Here is an 18452-nt window from a genome sequence, read left to right as displayed (position 1 = left end):
CCAGTGTTAGAATACCATTTTTTTGACCGCCGGCCTGTTTGCGGGTTGGCTGCCGCTTTATCACCGACCGCCAGGGTCAGAATGACCGCCATAGTAATGTGTTTTATATGTCCTGACAGTGAAATATTTCTAAATTTGTTTTTCACTGTTGCAAGGCCTGTCCATCTCATAGGTTAACATGGGGGCTACCTTTCAAATCTGATTAAAGTGTAGATTCCCTTTGGGAGCGGATGGACATGTGGAGTTTGGGTTCTCTGACCTCACAATTTAAAAATACATCTTTTAGTAAAGGTGATTTTAAGATTGTGTGTTTGAAAATGCCACTTATAGAAAGTGCTCTTGCTTATACCATTTCTGTGACTCTGCCTGTTTGTGGATTCCCTGTCTGGGTCAGTTTGACAGTTGGGCTGGTTGCACATCACACTAGACAGTGACACAAAGGGAGCTGGGGTGTAGTCTGCATTTTCTGATAAGCCATCTGTGCTAGGAGGGAGGCGAGGAGTGGTCACTTATACCTGAAAGGGCTGTGCCTGTCCTCACACAATGCAGTCTCAAACCCCCTGGTGAGTGTCTGGGGCCTGGGCAAGGCAGGATTTCACATTCAAGAGAAACTTTGCTTTGAAGTAGGCCTACTTCAAAGGAGAAATTGGGTATAAGGAGGGAACCCAAAATCACAGACTTAAGCACACTTCTGGAAACAAGAGGAACCTCTGCCTGGAGAAGAGCTGAGGAAGAAGAGCTGCCCTGCCTGTGACTGTGCTTTGTGGAGCTATCCTGCAGTTGCTGCTTCTGCCAGAGTAAGAGGGCAAAGACTGGACTTTGTGTGCCTCCCATCTTGAGAAGAACTCTCCAAGGGCTTGATTTAGAGCTTGCCTCTTGTTGTTTGAAGTCTCAGGGGCAGTCTCTGGAGAGACTCCTACTCTGCCCTGTGGTGCCCATCCAGTTCCAGGGACCCTGAAAGGAGAAGCTGGCAGCCTAAGAGGAGGAAATTCACGCACAGAGCACCGTGCGGGGAAAAGATCGATGCGACTCTCATCTGTGGCTGAAGAAACGGTTCAGCTCCACGGCTGAAAATCAATGCTTGCCAGAAACACGCCTGAAGAATCGACGCACGGAGCTGGAGAAATGACGCGCAGCATCGCAAGCTGGGAGATCGCAACCCGGGCTGCGTAGTTTTCGGATCATTGTGCGGCTGGATTTCCGATGCAAATATTGCTGGGTGTGTAAAAACAACGCAAGGCCTGCCCAGACCTGAAAGTGCTGACCGGATCGACGCATCGCTCTCCTGCAGAGAGAAGAAACGACGCGCCCCAACCCAGCGAAAGGAGAAATGACGCAAGGTCTCGCTCGTGGTTGGAATCAATGCATCGCAAGCCCTTTTTGACACGCAGTCACCCGTGCGGTGTTATTATTGACGCACCCAAGGTACATTTTCATGCTAACAGTGTTAGTGGGTGTTTAAAATTACTTAAAGACTCTTTTTGCATTTTTATTGATAACTTGACTTGTGTATTGTTGTCGTTTTGGTCTTCTTTTGTTTAATTAAATATTTCCTGTTTTTCTAAACCTGTTTTGTGTCATTTTGTAGTGTTTTCAATAAGTTGGTTAATGTTGGTACAAATACTTTACACCTAGCACTTTGAAGTTAAGCCTACTGCTCGTGCCAACCTACCAAGGGGGTAAGCAGGTGTTAGCTGATGGTGATTCTCTTTTACCCTGACTAGAGTGAGGGTCCTTGATTGAACAGGGGGTAACCTGACTGTCAACCAAAGACCCCATTTCTAACAGTCAGCCTGAACTTTGGTTTACCCCGGTCCAGATAGCCCGGGTAGGCACTTTAAGTTTCTAAGCACTAGTATTGCAGAAATTCTTTAAAAATTCATAATCCGGCTTCTACTGATTGGATTTTTGTTGTTTTGGTCTTTTTTGATTATTAAACTAAGATCTATTTTTCTACCTTGCAGTGGAATAGTTTTGTGTGGTGGTTTCACTGTTTTACTGTCTTAAGTGTTGCTGAAACACTTTACACATTGCCTTTTAAGTGAAGCCTGACTGCTCTATACCAAGCAACCAGAGGGCGAGCCCAGGTTAATTTAGGGTGTGAATTTGACTTACCCTGACTAGAATTGTGGAGCCTACTTGGACAGGATGCATAGTGCTGCCAACTAGACACCCAATTTCTAGGAAGGTGTCCCCTAGGGAACGTCTTCCCCCCACCACTCTTTTTAACACTCACATGACACTGCTTGCCAACATCATCCAATCATAAGATATCGTCTTCATCTCCTACGCCGATGACACCCAACTCATTCTCTCCCTGACAGACAAGACAAACACCAGCATAACCAGCTTCACCAACTGCTTGACCATGGTAGCAGACTGGATGCAAACCAACTTCATCAAGCTCAACTGGGATAACACGGATGTACTGGTCTTTGGCAACAAGATCTCCCCATGGGACTCCACCTGATGTGCTTCGATGCTAGGACCAAAACCCTTAACTACATACCATGCAATAAATCTAGATCTCATCCTAGATAACAAGCTCTACATGGCAGCTCAAGCCGAAGAAGTGTACACCTCCTGCTTCCACATCCTACGCATGCTGCAAAATCTTTTCAAATGTTGCCTCATAACACCAGATAAACTGTTACACAAGCATGCATCACCAGTAGTTTCGACTAAGGCAACACTGTCTATGCCAGAATCTCCAAACAACTCCTAGACAGACTCCAGAACATCCAGAATGCAGCCACAAGACTCATACTCAACCTCTTATGCCACACCCATATCACACCACACCTCAGGAAGCTTCACTGGCTCCCCATTCACAAGCACAGCCAATTGAAACTTCTCACTCGCACATACAGAGCCCTACACAACACAGGCCCAGAATACCTGAACAGCCACATAAACTTTCCCCAACCCACCAGACATCTATACTCTGCTTTACTCTGACTCGCACACACTTATTGCATCAACTAAAGCAAAACTGGAGGTCGCTAATTCTACCATATCACACCCAAGACATGAAACAACCTCCCACAACTCATCAGAGACTCCTCCTCACTTTTTGAATTTTGTAAGAAGCTGAACACCTGGCTTTTCATATAAGCACATTGGGTACCACACACCTACACACCTTGCCAAAGTGCCTTAATACCCTCTCAGGTGATTAGTGTGCTATACAAATCAATGTAACATAACATAACAAGAAGGACACTGTTTACTGCACCTGGTAATTACTGGGTGCTATAAAGTCCACTGCCCTTTGTGAAGTTAAGCAGGTTAAACGTGCTCCAATTGTATGTGGGGAAAAAGGCTCATAAACATTGAGGTGGAGTTTGGTGCAGAAAACAACCAAATCCAAATAGTATCCTCCTTTTGAAAGGGAGTTTCATACTTTAGGTAATTAAATAATTCAAAAATTTTATCAGGTGAGACATTTATTGCTGAACCCTCTGAGGCACTAGTTATCAGCACCATATACGGATGGAGGAATGTAATTATTATGTTTTGTCCTTCAATTGTTTTGCACCTGCTGCTGTTATTCCTGAGAAACATATCTGCAGCAGACGTGCGGTAAGAATACTGCAGTTCAAGAAGCTACCTCAGCCACAGGAACACGAGTTAATGAACGAAACCACCCCTTTTCCACCTGGTGTGATCTGCGGGGCATGAGTTCAAATCATGGTCGTGCCAACACAGCTCAGAGCACTGCTAAATGGAGCATAATTTCTAACACCTGTTTTATATAGCAGGTGGAATTTGGAGTACCAGAGTGTCTTGACTATGCAAATACTGTCTGATAAAAGTTAATAGCAGGGAATTAATGCTCAAATATTCTAAACAATACACTGAAGTGGCACTTATCTCTGTCTTGGATGACACTAAAAATTTGGTAAACCAGAGCAGGGTTGATGCCCTTCTTCGTTTGGACCTTTCAGCTGACTTTGACACAGTGGCTCATGCCACACTAATCCAACTACTTGAAGAAGCTGGAATAGAGAGCACAACTCTTGTTTGTATCACATTGTACCTACACAATTGAGCAAACATTATACAAACTCCTAAACTGTACAGCTTTAAATCAGGAATCCCTGAACACTCAGTCATCTCACCCATACGTTTCAACATCTATATGAAGTTATTAGCAAGTCTGATCAATGGTGTTGACTTTACCTGTTATTACTATGCAAATGACACACAGAAACGTCTGAAATAGGAAAACCCAAAGGACACTGGAACATCAAAAACCTACGATTGCCTCTGGGCCATTGACTGATGGATGACATGGAACCACCTCAAATCAAATGCCTCCAAAGCTGAAATACTCACCTGTGGTCACAGGTAAAACCTATGACCCTCTATGCACCTTGCCTGACAATGTAGGACCACCTCCAAATATAGCTAATGATGTAAAAAACCTTGGTTTTACCATGGGCAGCAACCTCTACGACATCGTAAATTAAGCACTGACTTCTCAACTATTGGAGGGACAAGTGACTAAAGGGAATGATTTGATTATCCAGTTGGAGTCCAGTATTAGTGCCAAATAACGTGGTAAATAACGTTGTATCCCTTCCTGTCACCAGTGGCTATCCCTGGACCCTAACAATATGCCTCACACATTGACAGCAGAAGTGTATGCTTTCCTAACATGTTTCAGGTACAGAACATGTGACAGTAGGGTATGTTTCCTCCAGTGTGCACACAACAGGTAATGTGTAGACGTTGTGCAAGGGTGTGTGGGGTACAAGCTATCTGCTAAGTATCAATGTGCTAGTGGTTTTGTATATTACAAAAGCTTGTGAGCGTTTTTTCGTTATACAAATGCCAAAATGGTTGGCATTAGCAATCCGTATTTACAAAGTTATAATGGGATCTCTGATGGCATCATTTATGATTATGCGCCAGTGCTAGGGAGAGAGCAGGACAGTGACATATATTACTAGATATGGAGCAGTACAGCTGTCTTTCTCTCATGCAGTGCAGCGAAGAGCAGAATAGCAACTTTGGTTGCTGCACTTTGTTGCATGACAAGTGTGTACATCTGGACCTACATAACCTTCCAATACTTGTGCTCTCTTGAAAGCGCATAAGTGGCAATTGTAGTGCTTAATTTAAGAAAGCAAAAACGCTGGTTCCTGAAGCTCTACTCAGACGCTGGTGGCTGGTGCAATTAAACGTTGGTGCGTCTTTGTAATCTGTGTGTTTTTCCATCACATGCTCTGGAAATAGCTGATGTAGAAAAAATGGGTGCCACTTCCCAAAAATACTGGCAACTGTCCGCTCAAATCAAGCACTAGCCAATTTTAATTATGATTCTGTGGCAAAGTTCGTGAAACAAATACACAGCTGTAAACATATTAAAAAAGTCAAAGGAAAAAAATACAGAGGAAGTAAAAAATGAAGCACATGCCACATTCCTTTCTTACTTCCGAAAAATGTTTTTCACTGTGCAGAATTAGTTTGAGAATTTGAAATGCATGTAGACAGAAGAACTATGGGTCTGATGTATCAAAGGACTTTCCCTATTCTGTTTCTATGTGGAAATGTTTAGATATGTAAGGGCCAAAGTGAAGTGTGAACTTTGATATGAATTGGAATATCGTGAATTCCATTCCCAATGTTTCATAATGTGCCAGGAGGGAGGTAAATGAATTTGCCGATTTCGTTCTAGTATCAGGTCATGCAAATAGTTATGGAAACATGATATAATAAATAAAGCTGCCTGCGTCTTTGTTCATCTGTCATGTTTGGCTTGGGTTCGGAGCCTTTATAGCGGGCGTTGGAGTTGCAGCCTGCACGTCTGTGAACAAGCAGGGATCATTAGGCACCTGGAAAACCGGTGCGCGTGTAGGCCTCCATGTCGAGATTAAAGTGAAATCGAGGCCTGGTACATGCACTTAGCAACAAGGAATTAAGCTGCGCCGACGGTGCTTTGTACGAATGATATGGCGCCCTTCAGTATATTACACCTCAGTTGTGCATTTACATATGTCCTCAGTGCGTGCATTAATCTAGGTCGGAACGGCTCCTTTAGTCTCACAATTCTTATTTATACATTTACTGTTTTTCTGTTTTACTCATCTGTATTATGAGACTGCGAAGAACGTCAACTAGGGCTAGTCATCTGAAGTGAAGATTTGCATAGGCTGTATGTTCCTGCTATATAAAAAGCATGTATTGTTTTACTTGCCATTTTATTTGAGGGATCTGAGCATCATATTGGCATTGATTACGATCCCTGTCTACCCACCTGTATGTGGAGTGGTCGCCTTTACATGAGATAACTTAAAAAAAGACATCAACTACTGGATCAAGAACTAAGTAGACTCTCTAGCACCCATCAAACCCAACAAGCACAACAGATCAAACAAGTAGGCCAGTACGTACACAGAAGACTTCTGAGACACCAAACAACCCTGTAAACCTCTTGGAAAGAAATGGAGAGCCAGCCGTGATACCACTGATAGAAGTACCTACAAGGCTGCACTCAGACACTGTAGAAGCCTAATTATTCAGCACCCATCCAGGATACAAACGACCGTTAGCCAGCTCTTCTAGGTAAACATAAAGAATTTATTAGAGATAGAAAGACATGTACATGGAGGATGCTCGGTACTAGTTGTACACAAACAGCCTGATTAAAGGAAGTAATACACGATCTTTTATAGCATTAAACCACAAACATAATTTGACGTTCTATTGGTTCTTAGACATTGACGTATGATTATTTCTACATTATGGCGGAAGGTGGTTCTTCCTATCACACCATATATAGTAATGTAAAGCATAGACAAGGATTTTACACAGGCCTACGTGCCTAATATCACATGGTCCATCTTGTGACAGAACTTGAGAACATCACGTACTCAGACTGGTACTTTCCAGAAGGGAGATTGCTTCAGCTAGCATGCAATGACGATGATATTTCATGATGGCTATTCAGAGAGCAAGCCTTGCAACATAATGCGTTCCTAGCAATAACAAATTACATTTGTAGGCCTCTTTACTTAATGATAGGCCTGTGCAGAGATTGTCATTGTGTATCACAGGGGCCACTAGGTCTAGCATACCTAAGAACTGTAAAATGCGATTCCACATTACACCCTCTGATACTCAATGACAAATCTAAGGGTCATGGTGTATTGCTCTCATTTCTACCTCTTGCTCGTCCCTGTTGTCATCCTTATATCTTTTTCTTTGATAATGTGTGTGTTTCTGGTCACAGGTTTTTTTCAAGGGTAGGGCCAGGAAGGATGGACAAACTGGTATGAGCACACATAGCGTTATCAGTGCCACGATCCCTATCACTAGTACCTCTACCAACCAGGTTCCCCAACCCCGAACCATGCTGCTATTCCATTCAGCATTCCTCCAAGGTCTGTCCCATCTGCCACTTTCCCAGCTCCTTCTTCTACCTTTTTTATGTCCTCTATTTCCTCTCTTATATTCCCATTGTTATCCGGTGTATACACGCAGCATTCCTGATAGATCACTGCACAGACCCCTCCATCTTTTGCCAGGATGGTGTCTAGCGCAAGCCTATTCTGGATTACAACTGCCCTCATGTCTGTGAGTTCCTCAGTGATGTTCCCTAAGGCTGCTGCGGTGTTGCTGGCTAGCCCTTCCACTAATTCGGCCAATCTGTGAATTTCATATTGTGAGTGTGCTATCCCTAATGGCATCACTATGATCCCCTCTACTGCTATTACCTCATCCACCCACGTTGGTGTCCTCTTCCTGCGCACCCCGCCAAGTGTTCTCTTTTCCCCCTTCTGTAATTCTGTTCTATGCGCCATTTTTGGTAGCACAAATGCTAGGTAGCATGTACCTTGCCATCCTGCTGGCAATTTAAAAAATGCCGATGTCCCACATATAATAAATATTCCTTTGGGAGGTGTCAGGCCTATGGACAAGCCTGTTGTGTCATTTCTTTTGTAGTCCAGGCTCAATGTTGTATTGCAAATACTATGTCCCACATCAATTCAATTTTTGCTAGTGTCTGCGTTACCTCTTGAGTATTTGAAACACCATGGTGCCTTTATTTCTGTATCCATGGCCAAGCATGGTATTCGTTGTTCTGAGCCATGATCCCTTTCAGTGTAACCCTTCCCTCTTTTTGTTGTAAATGCATTCAATAAATTCGCTTAACCTTTTTTTGGATCTAATCTCCTACACTTCTTTCTTCTCCTTCTATCTTCTTCCTTCAATTTATTTGACACTCTTTCTACCAATTTTTCTTCCATATCTCCTACATAAGGTTCGTCGTCCAAACCATAGTCATCCCTTTTTCTCCTCATCACCCATGTTTTTATTTCTCCTATGTTTATTTTTTTCTCTTATTCACTCCTTTTCCTTGCTCTCATTTCTTTTAAATTTCCCCCTAACATATTATCTAATATGTTACATGCCACGAATTCTGTGAGGGGCATCTGAGTGTAATTTATTTTCTCCTGGCTAGTGGTCGGTAGGTGGGTACAGATATAACAATCAGACACATTTGCTAGTTCTTTGTACATTGATACCATTTGCACAAATGTATTGTCCTTATAATCTTCTCCATCTTCTTTCCATTTTGTATATTTCACCCAGTTTGTTTTATCCTCCACCCTCTCATGTTGTTTTGAGTTATTGTTGTTCTCACCACCGGTTGCTCCTTCACCCTGGCCACTTTTGGGGATGTAGTGTTCCTGGTCGATCCATGGAATATGTATGTTGTTTTTATATACTATCAGGAACGTTGTTATTATTATAGCTTCTACCGGGGTGAGTAATGCTGTGACCACCACGGCCCACTTCTTCTGCTCCTTTTTCTTATGTTGTAATCTGAAATCCATGCCGCCTTATAGGGTGTGGTCGGATGTGGCTAGCACTTGAAACCAGTTGTATTGGTATGTAACCTTTGGTACCTCCTTATTCCTGTAGGAGTGCCACACAAGTAGTCTATTCCTTCGGTATATTTTTGGGGCGACGTTGAATGCTATTTGACACTTGTAGTTATGCAGAGTATAAAGGGATGAATCTCAATGTCCAGTTCTAAGGGAGTTGGGTGCGATTGTTCACTGACCCGAGGGATGGCCCTTTTGTCCTATTTTTGCTGTATTCCTAATTGGAAGAGGCACCTCCCAATGGTGCTACAAGCCGCACCGATCCTAGTGACTGGCCGCTTCCGTAGGACTACTGGGATCTGTACCTCTCTGTGCAAACTTTTCTTGTGGACTTTTAGAATTCTGTTCATTTATATCCTGATGTCTTTAATACTTAAGTGGGCTCACTTGACTCTCCGACTCCTGTGGAGAGTAGCACGAGCAGTTCTGAAAGAGTATCCTTGTGTCTTGAGGGACCCGCTTGCACCCTCCGACTCCTGTGGGGTTGCAGCACGAGCAGTCCATAAACAATGTTCCTGTGTACTGGAGAACCCGCTTACACTCTCCGACTCCTGTGGGAGTGGAGCACGAGCAGTTCCGTCAGTGTTGGCTGGTGGCGCTTGTTGAACGAAGGTTGTACCGCTGTGGTGAAGGTGGCATTACTCTCATCGGCATCTTTGTTGGCGGCTGGTCGTCCTTTGGTCCAGGGGCTTTCTTGGTGTGTGAGGTATGGACACAGGATGTGATGCCCTCACACTTGACTGCTGTGGCTGTTGTCAACAGTACTTGGTATGGTCCCTTCCACCGTGGTTGAATGCAGTGACGTCTGGTGTGGCCTTTACCCACACCCAGTCTCCAGGATGCAGTCCGTGTTCCGGTGTTGTACCTTCGTGGTGTAATAGCTGTGGATCCAGGAGGTCAGTTCCTCATACTTTTCAGGTGACCCAAGCCCAATCTCCCTGTTGGAGATCATGTCCAGGTAGTGTTGTCCAGCCAGGAAGGGCCTGCGGCACCTAATGCTGAAGGCAATGCAAACTGCTGTCAAAATGTCTTATCAGATAATAACTTCTCAGCACCAGACATGTTCATAGGCCAGTCAAACAGTATTTCAGTCGGTGCTCAGTTTGACACCTTTGTCAAGGGTGCCTCTCTTGACCAATGAAGCAAGCGGTAGTGCATCAATCTAGAACCGCTCAGCAGATGCACAAAATCTTATAAAGGGACATATCTGACTGGTTTATGGGGTAACTAGTACACTCTTAAACGGAAATCAACACTCAAAAAATAAATAACAATTACACTCAGTAACAGTGGAATATTCACCCAAACTATTTCACCAAACGAATGGTGATCCAAAGGTCAGGAGAAAACACATGTTACACTGGTATACAGCCAGTATTTTTGGAACACAGCATTGTATCCTATTATTCTATTTCAACACACAGAATATCTGCATCAATGCTGGAAGGGTTGGGACTTTGCAGGCATCACCGCCATCAGAAGTCACTTCCCCTTTCTTGTACAAGTGTGATGTTCTGAAATCCAGATGTTCCTTTAAGATATTATATTTATTTTATTTATTTATATTTGGCACCCTCATCCTTAGAAGTATATTACTAATAGCCGTATTGCAGTACTACATAGCACATCCTAAGGTAGTAATAACTCTATCCTAATATAGGGATGTTCAATACCCAAAACCAGTTTGGAGAATATTTAGTTGCAATCTACCAACACATGAAGGCAATCCATGTCACTGTGCACATTAAGATGTACCACAGAAGACTCCCATTAATTATGAAAACATAAAACGTAACATAGACAGACGGATACAGAAACCACTTCTTCTCGTCCATGTTCTGAAACCTAGGAAAAAACATGGATAGAAAAATGCTCCTCCTGCCGCCAATTATATGCACATATATATATACGTAGATACATACATCCTGCGTCCAGGGTGTATAAAAAAAATCCTATAAACTTTAAAATTAACTGTAACATTCAGCTGTACATTTAATCTTTATTCCGCACTTCAAAGAATCATGCGAAATCCAGCACACTATCCCATCATCGTGTGCACCACACTTCTACTTTGTCCGTCATGGTAACATATCGCAACAATCCGTGGCTTTGCCCTTGGAGCCATGCCCAGAGTCTGTGGTTTTCAAAAATGGGGAAGGTAATCTTAACTGCCACAATTAATACAGGGACCTCACAGATAAATGGTAAATTTGTGCCCAGAGCTTATCAGTTAATGCCACAGATAAAATTACAGTAAAAACATTGGATCGATACCATCCAGTCAGTGGATACATGTGGGATAAAAAATAAATAAAAAAAAAACGCAGTCTTCTTTTACCTGTGGAGGAGACATAACCTGTAACATTGCATAACTGCACCCAGATTTCTTTTTCCTTCAATAAATTAATTTCCCTTCATATTCATATTTTTTTTAACTATGAGTGCAGAATTCACCCTGTGTTTCTCTTAAGATCTGTGTAACCAGAATGTTTTTCCCTAAAACATCACATTCACTTTTTTTTTTTTTTAAATACATATTCCTATAGCTAGAGACATTGTACAAAGTGCAATGCACATTAATTAGCTGGATCCATTAAAGAATCTGTTAATATTTACACAAGATCTACTGTCCTGATACAATATAAGCAGTATTGCCGTTACTGCTATAAAATAAAATACATTTGTGACAAATGTGTTGCATTTTTATTTATTCATTGCCCTTTTGATACTTTGGTTGCACTTACATGACTTCAACATACTACATGTACTGCAGATGTTTAAACATCCACTTGTGTTATTTTCTTGTATCCTTTTATTAAGTGAAATTGATCAGTCACTAACACGTCATGTGTCATTATTATTACTGCACTAATATTTTTATTTTAAATATCAATACACCTTAGTACAATTTTGTAATCACATAACTAACTCACTCTACATCCCACCAAGAACCCAAATTTGTATATGTCTATTATTTCCTTATTTTATTTACAATTCAGCACATAGTAACTCTTCTCTTAATTTCTATATCTCTTCCATCATTGAACATTACTTAATTATTTGTATGTACTCTATAGAGCTATGAATAAATACACAACCAGGGGTATGGAATTACCGTAAACAAATGCCCAGCACAATTCCTCCAGAATGCTCTGTCATCAGATGCAAATATTTGCAGAAGCTTGAATTCAAATAACAAAAGGACTGTGATAACCAGTCTGTGGCAGAATTCTTAAAGAAAATCAAAAAGTGCGCCCATGGTATCTGTTCCTGCATTAGTGCATATTTACAGCTTTTATGCATGAGCTAGCATTTAACGAGGCAGACCAGGAAATCGGACTCCTAGACAATATTTGTAAACATCATTTTAGCAGGAGAAAATATGTATGTGTTTTTACAGGACAAGAAGACTGATGACACAAACTGTCCCATGGACAAGTAGACATTTTATAAAATTCCACACTCCTGACAACATATTGTTAACTGCTGCAAAGGAATCCTCTGTTCCCTAAAGACTAAATTTGTTCACTGTAAGAATTTTGGCAACCTTTGCACGGGTCAAATGTTTTTAAATGTAATCCCTACATAAGAAAGTTCTTATTTGTTGTACACCTGTGGTTCCTAACCTTTTTACTCCTGGGGACCACCAGTGAAACATTACTGGAAGCCAGCGACCCCCAAGCAATTTGCACAATTTTAATTTCAAACATGAAATAATTCTTTTATATTGAAAAAATATGCAAAAATCTAAAAATTTTATTGGGAATGTTGGTGCTGCATCTCAGCGACTAACTTTTCAATCTTTAGTCTCATTTAGGAAAGGTGAATCCTTCGGGCAATTTCTTCAATTATTTCCGGGGCTATTTCTGTTATTATTTTTAGGTTCATAAGATCTAAGAAAGCCCTTACACATAAATATGTGGTGGGGAAAGGAAGCAAACCATAAGTGCCTCTCATCTCTCCCTATCCTCTTTGTCACATGTAATACATTTTTATTATAGCATCTCTCATACCAGTGTAGGTGTTGGAGCACTTCACAGGGGAGTACAAGGTGTAGGATTCACATGGTATCCACACTGGTAGGCATTTTGCTAAGAGTGCTTGGTCTGGAGAAGCACAAACTCAGCATTCAGAACACTACACAGTCGTTAGCGTTGTCTTTAATAATAAGAATGTATTTCTACACAGGCAAACTTTTTTTTTTTTTTTTCTTTTGAGCAGCATAAGGAAAATGAAAGACTGGGAAAAAACAGCTTTCTAATGTGTGCTATGCAGTTGGCATGCAGCTCCTTAATTGCAGTTCATAGCTCACTGTGCTAGATTACTATTATGAACTGTACAGTAACTAAAGAATCTCTGTACCAAAAGCAGTAACCCACTGTGTCATGCACATAAAATACTGTTCTTTGCATGATACACATCCTTTGCAGCCGGCATATTAACCATCTGCACTACCTTTCAGTCAAAACTGCCACTGTCCAAAACTCTCATTCCTCCCCAGCAGGTACATTAATCACTAGAGTTATCTTGACACTTTTGTTTTCGCTGTACAAGGACCTTTGCGGTGCTTTTAAACCTGCTGAAGAAAGGAAGTAATAAATACAAAAACATGCACACATGTTTCTGTAGCGGCACCAGCTGGAGAAGTGACTTCCACCCACCCTGGCCTGCGGACCCCATGGGAATGTGTCACGGACCCCAGTCGGTCCACGGACTATAGGTTGGTTAACCACTGTTGTACACTATCCAGAGCTGTACAGTGAAATGCTACCCTGAGGATCTTAACTGAAGTAAAAAGTCAGAAGCTTGTGTCTTATTACGTGTGATAACTTAACAATTGAACTTAAATTTTCTACAGTGTGTAAGCATGCTACAGCCATCCCTTGTTCACTTGCAAACCTTTCCCATACTTAGTCTAGTGCCAAATGATAGTGTAGTAATTGGAGTAGTGGTCACATATTTCAGGCCAGTGTATCGCTTTCTTACAATCCTCCCACAAATCTCATGGCACAATAATGCTAAACAATGTATCCAGATCCTTCCAAAGCAGCCCTTCCCATGGCTATTATTCTGTTTAACTCTGTACATTTTTATGTACGTCGAGAGACTGTGTCTTGTGATCTCCAGCTGTGTGTTTGTATTGCTGAGCACCTCCTTCCACATCTTGATGTTATGGATTGTGTGATGTGCATGGTGGACATATCCCATAGTAAATTGTGTGATCCCTCACGCCCCTTGCCAATACACCTTTTCATTTCATTTGATATCTGTTCGTACTTCTGATCATGTTTTCTAATGGCATTAGCCACTTCCTCTTTACCCTGGCTATTGAATAACTGTCTAATTCTTTCACAAGGTCTCTTACGTTTTGCTTTTATTTTTCACTTCCTCATCCATCAAACGCCATGCCAGGGTGCGGCTTTCACGTTCCGTCTCTGCCTGGTGTTGTAGAGGCAGCTCAGAGTGTTTGGTCTCTGTTGTGGTGCCCTCAGGCTGTAGTGTATTTCCCAAATGCCCTCAAGCAAAATCGATGTTTTGTTCCCGTGACTGTGCACTCGCCACAGGAAGAGAGCTTGACAAGCCCCTATTATCTCTATTTTTTTCGTCCTCCAATCTTCCCTGCCCTTGTCAGCCCCCCCACCATGTGGAGGAAACCATTCTTCAGTTCAGGCATTTTTTATTTTTAGATTATCCTCCACATACAGGAGAGCCCCACATTCAACATGCAAAACACAGGTACTATAAAACTATCTAAATACCCCTCCCACCACCCACCTCTTGTACCCAGGGCAAAAAAAAAAAATCCCTGGGGACAATCCGGAGGCCCCCCCCCCCCCGGGCACCAGGCATCCGGAAGAGTGGTTCACAGAAGAACCAAACCGAGGAGGTGACAGGCAAATAAGCAGCGCATTCCCTGCCTGCTGTACTGGGGCAGACCACTACTGCCCCCTGGGAAGGTTTCCCCCACAGCCCCTCCGGCTGGGTATATAACAGTCACAACCCCTCTGGCCGTGACCAGAGACCACCCCACTGGGCGTCCCGGAAAACACGCGCCTCAGCCCCACCGGCTGACCGTTCCACTGTTACATCCCCTCAGGCTGTGACCCTGGACAAGCCCTCGAGCTGTCCAGAAAACCACACTGCAGCCCCACCGGCTACACACATTCATGAAAACATGACACCTGCTCGCATCCTCGGAGTACAGGAAACAAACACCAGTATTAGCCCAGAAAGAAAGGGGTAAGGAATTGACAAGTGAAGAGAGAAAGTCCTTAGGGGGTTAGGTTGATGTGACTCTAGTCTGCCTTTACTGAGAGGGTTCCCCACGGCTTTCTTACCCTTTTTCTGACTGGTGACGCAATACAAATACAATTACAACCTTCTCTTGTAACACTAGGGTGTCGGTGTGTTCTTTACACCACTCATACCCTTTTCACACAGAGGGGAAAACAGTGGGAGCATTAATGCACGCAGCTTCTCACTGCCAACAGCAATCAGTTATTAGTAAAAGCATAAAGCCGGTCTGCAATTATACCACAAAACTCAGCCAGCCCTGTCCATCTTAAGCGCACACAATATTTGAAAACAGACAGTTCCCCAGGTGCTAGTGACGGCGTCCACACTGGCGTCCTGTGGGGCGAACAAGAGATGACAGAACAACAGTCAGGAGGGAAAGATAAGAATATCACACCCTTGCTTTCCTGCCCTGGGGCAGGGTGCGGCTGTATGATATTGGAAACTGGACCAGATCCGTGGCCAGTGACACACAGATAATGCAATAGCGATGAACAACTCAGGCATCCACATGTAATGGTACAACCATAGACAAGGGTCACAGTACAACTTGCCCTGTGGGGTGATCCTACTCCCACCCCTTGTATCAAATATGTAGTGAGTGCAGGGTGGTGTTTGTACTGTGTGATGTTTGCAGATTAAATCAGTCAATTGTCATGAAAATCAGTATTATGTCACCCAGGAGTCCACCCACCTAGTCTTAAATTTTCTAAAACTTCTTATCCTACAGCGCAAATGCATGCAGTCAAAATAAATCACAGTACACCACCTTGTGGTGAACCCTTCACTCAGGAATCAAAACCACTTTCACACACACACGCAATCAGCATCTTTATTTCACGCTCTTTTATAGTATTTGTACAGGAAAATCAGATAGTTCTATATGTAATAGGCATAGTTCACATAGCTGCAATATCACCGGAAACAGATAACATGACAATCAAATAACATGACAAACGGATAATATGACAACAGAGCGTGGCACCACCTGCCTTGATCCACTGGAGTGAACCACTATCATTCCGATACTGGAATGAACCACTATCATTCCTATACACACGGACGCTGACAACACCTGCCAGTTCCTCTTAAATGGAGCACTACCATTCTCATACACATAGACACATAGACTCTGGCACCACCTGCCAGTTGTTCTGGAATGGACCACTACCATTCCACATCTGGGCAACGCCCTTTTAACCTGGGGTTCGCTTGGCGCCTACAACACCCTCTCTGTCCAGAGTTATCCGCCCCAGCCCCTCCGGCTGGGGACTGCAAACAGCGACTCGCGCTGTGTTCTGAAGCAACTCCGCTAGTTGCCTCTATTCCTCGGACTTTGTTTTTAACAGTAACAAGCTACATGAAATACAGGAAGCTAATCTAGGTATACAACTGCAGCACAGGGAGGAAGGAAATGGTGTAATACAATGGAAGGACTGAATTAACACAGAATGCTAGCAGCCGACGAATGGTTATAGGTAACCATCTGAATGTTTTCAAGAGGTGCATTAGCGGAGCCCGCAACAGAGGACAACAGAGGGAGAAATGCCCTTGGCATGCCACCGGAGACAGAGAAAAAAAATCCATTATAAAGAAGAGCAGGCTAAGGGGTACGGCAAATAGAAATATTAACCATAAATGCATAACCACTCTATGCAGGAAACATATTAACGAAACACCCCAGTTACCTCCCCGTTTCGCAATTTTTACACCGAAAATACAGTAGAGCAAACAGCGAGAGCAGGACCACGAAGCAATAGATACTCACAACAGCTCCAGCCTCCGTCGCAGGAGGGGCCCTGTCTAATGGGTCAGCTGTCGCCCCAACCGAAACAGGAGCCGGGCTGAAGGGAGCTATCCACTGAACGAGACCGCAATTCTCCACCAAATGTAGAAGCCTAATTATTCAGCACCCATCCAGGATACAAACGACCGTTAGCCAGCTCTTCTAGGTAAACATAAAGAATTTATTAGAGATAGAAAGACATGTACATGGAGGATGCTCGGTACTAGTTGTACACGAACAGCCTGATTAAAGGAAGTAATACACAATCTTTTATAGCATTAAACCACAAACATAATTTGACGTTCTATTGGTTCTTAGACATTGACGTATGATTATTTCTACATTATGGCGGAAGGTGGTTCTTCCTATCACACCATATATAGTAATGTAAAGCATAGACAAGGATTTTACACAAGGTGGCCTACGTGCCTAATATCACATGGTCCATCTTGTGACAGAACTTGAGAACATCACGTACTCAGACTGGTACTTTCCAGAAGGGAGATTGCTTCAGCTAGCATGCAATGACGATGATATTTCATGATGGCTGTTCAGAGAGCTAGCCTTGCAACATAATGCGTTCCTAGCAGTAGCGAATTACATTTGTAGGCCTCTTTACTTAATGATAGGCCTGTGAAGAGATTGTCATTGTGTATCACAGGGGCCACTAGGCCTAGCATACCTAAGAACTGTAAAATGCGATTCCACACACTATCACCAGCCAATTAGAGATTTGATTATCCAGTTGGAGTGCAGTATTCGTGCTCCACTGGTACACCAGCGGTAAATAACGTTGTATTCCTTCCTGTCACCAGTGGGTATCCCTGGACCCTAACAATATGCCTCACACATTGACAGGAAAAATGTATGCTTTCCTAACATATGTTTCAGGTACAGAACATGTGACAGCAGGGTATGTTTCCTCCAGTGTGCACACAAAAGTTAATGTGCAGACGTTGTGCAAGACGTGTGTGGGGTATAAGCACCTGCTAATTATCAATGTGCTGGTGGTTTTGTATATTACAAAAGCTGATGAGCGTTTTTTCGTTTTACAAATGCCAAAATGGTTGGCATTAGCAATCCGTATTTACAAAATTATAATGGGATCTCTGAGGGCATCATTTATTATTGTGCATCATGTTGGATTGCCAGCATCAGGCGTTTAACATCTTCACTCCTTAGACATTATTGTTGTGCCAATTTTCGTTTCAGTTTCCTTTTTTAGTTGTCAGTACTCACGAAATACTCACGAAAATGTATGATTTTTTTAAGTTGCCTTTTCCAAATATGTTCTCAGGAACGACCTCCCAGTTTTCTTCATGTACATTGGTACATGCCCAAGCAGGCCCTGGGAGAAATCTGGGGCCAGATGTAGCAAACTTTTGAGAGTCGCAAATGGCCCGAATCGCAATTTGCAACCCCGTAAAATCGGAAATGGGATGCAAAAATCCAATTTCCGAATCTCAAATTGCGAC

This window comes from Pleurodeles waltl, chromosome 10 (genome assembly GCF_031143425.1).
Source record: "Pleurodeles waltl isolate 20211129_DDA chromosome 10, aPleWal1.hap1.20221129, whole genome shotgun sequence".
NCBI lineage: Eukaryota > Metazoa > Chordata > Amphibia > Caudata > Salamandridae > Pleurodeles > Pleurodeles waltl.
Note: the sequence above shows the minus strand (reverse complement) of the source record.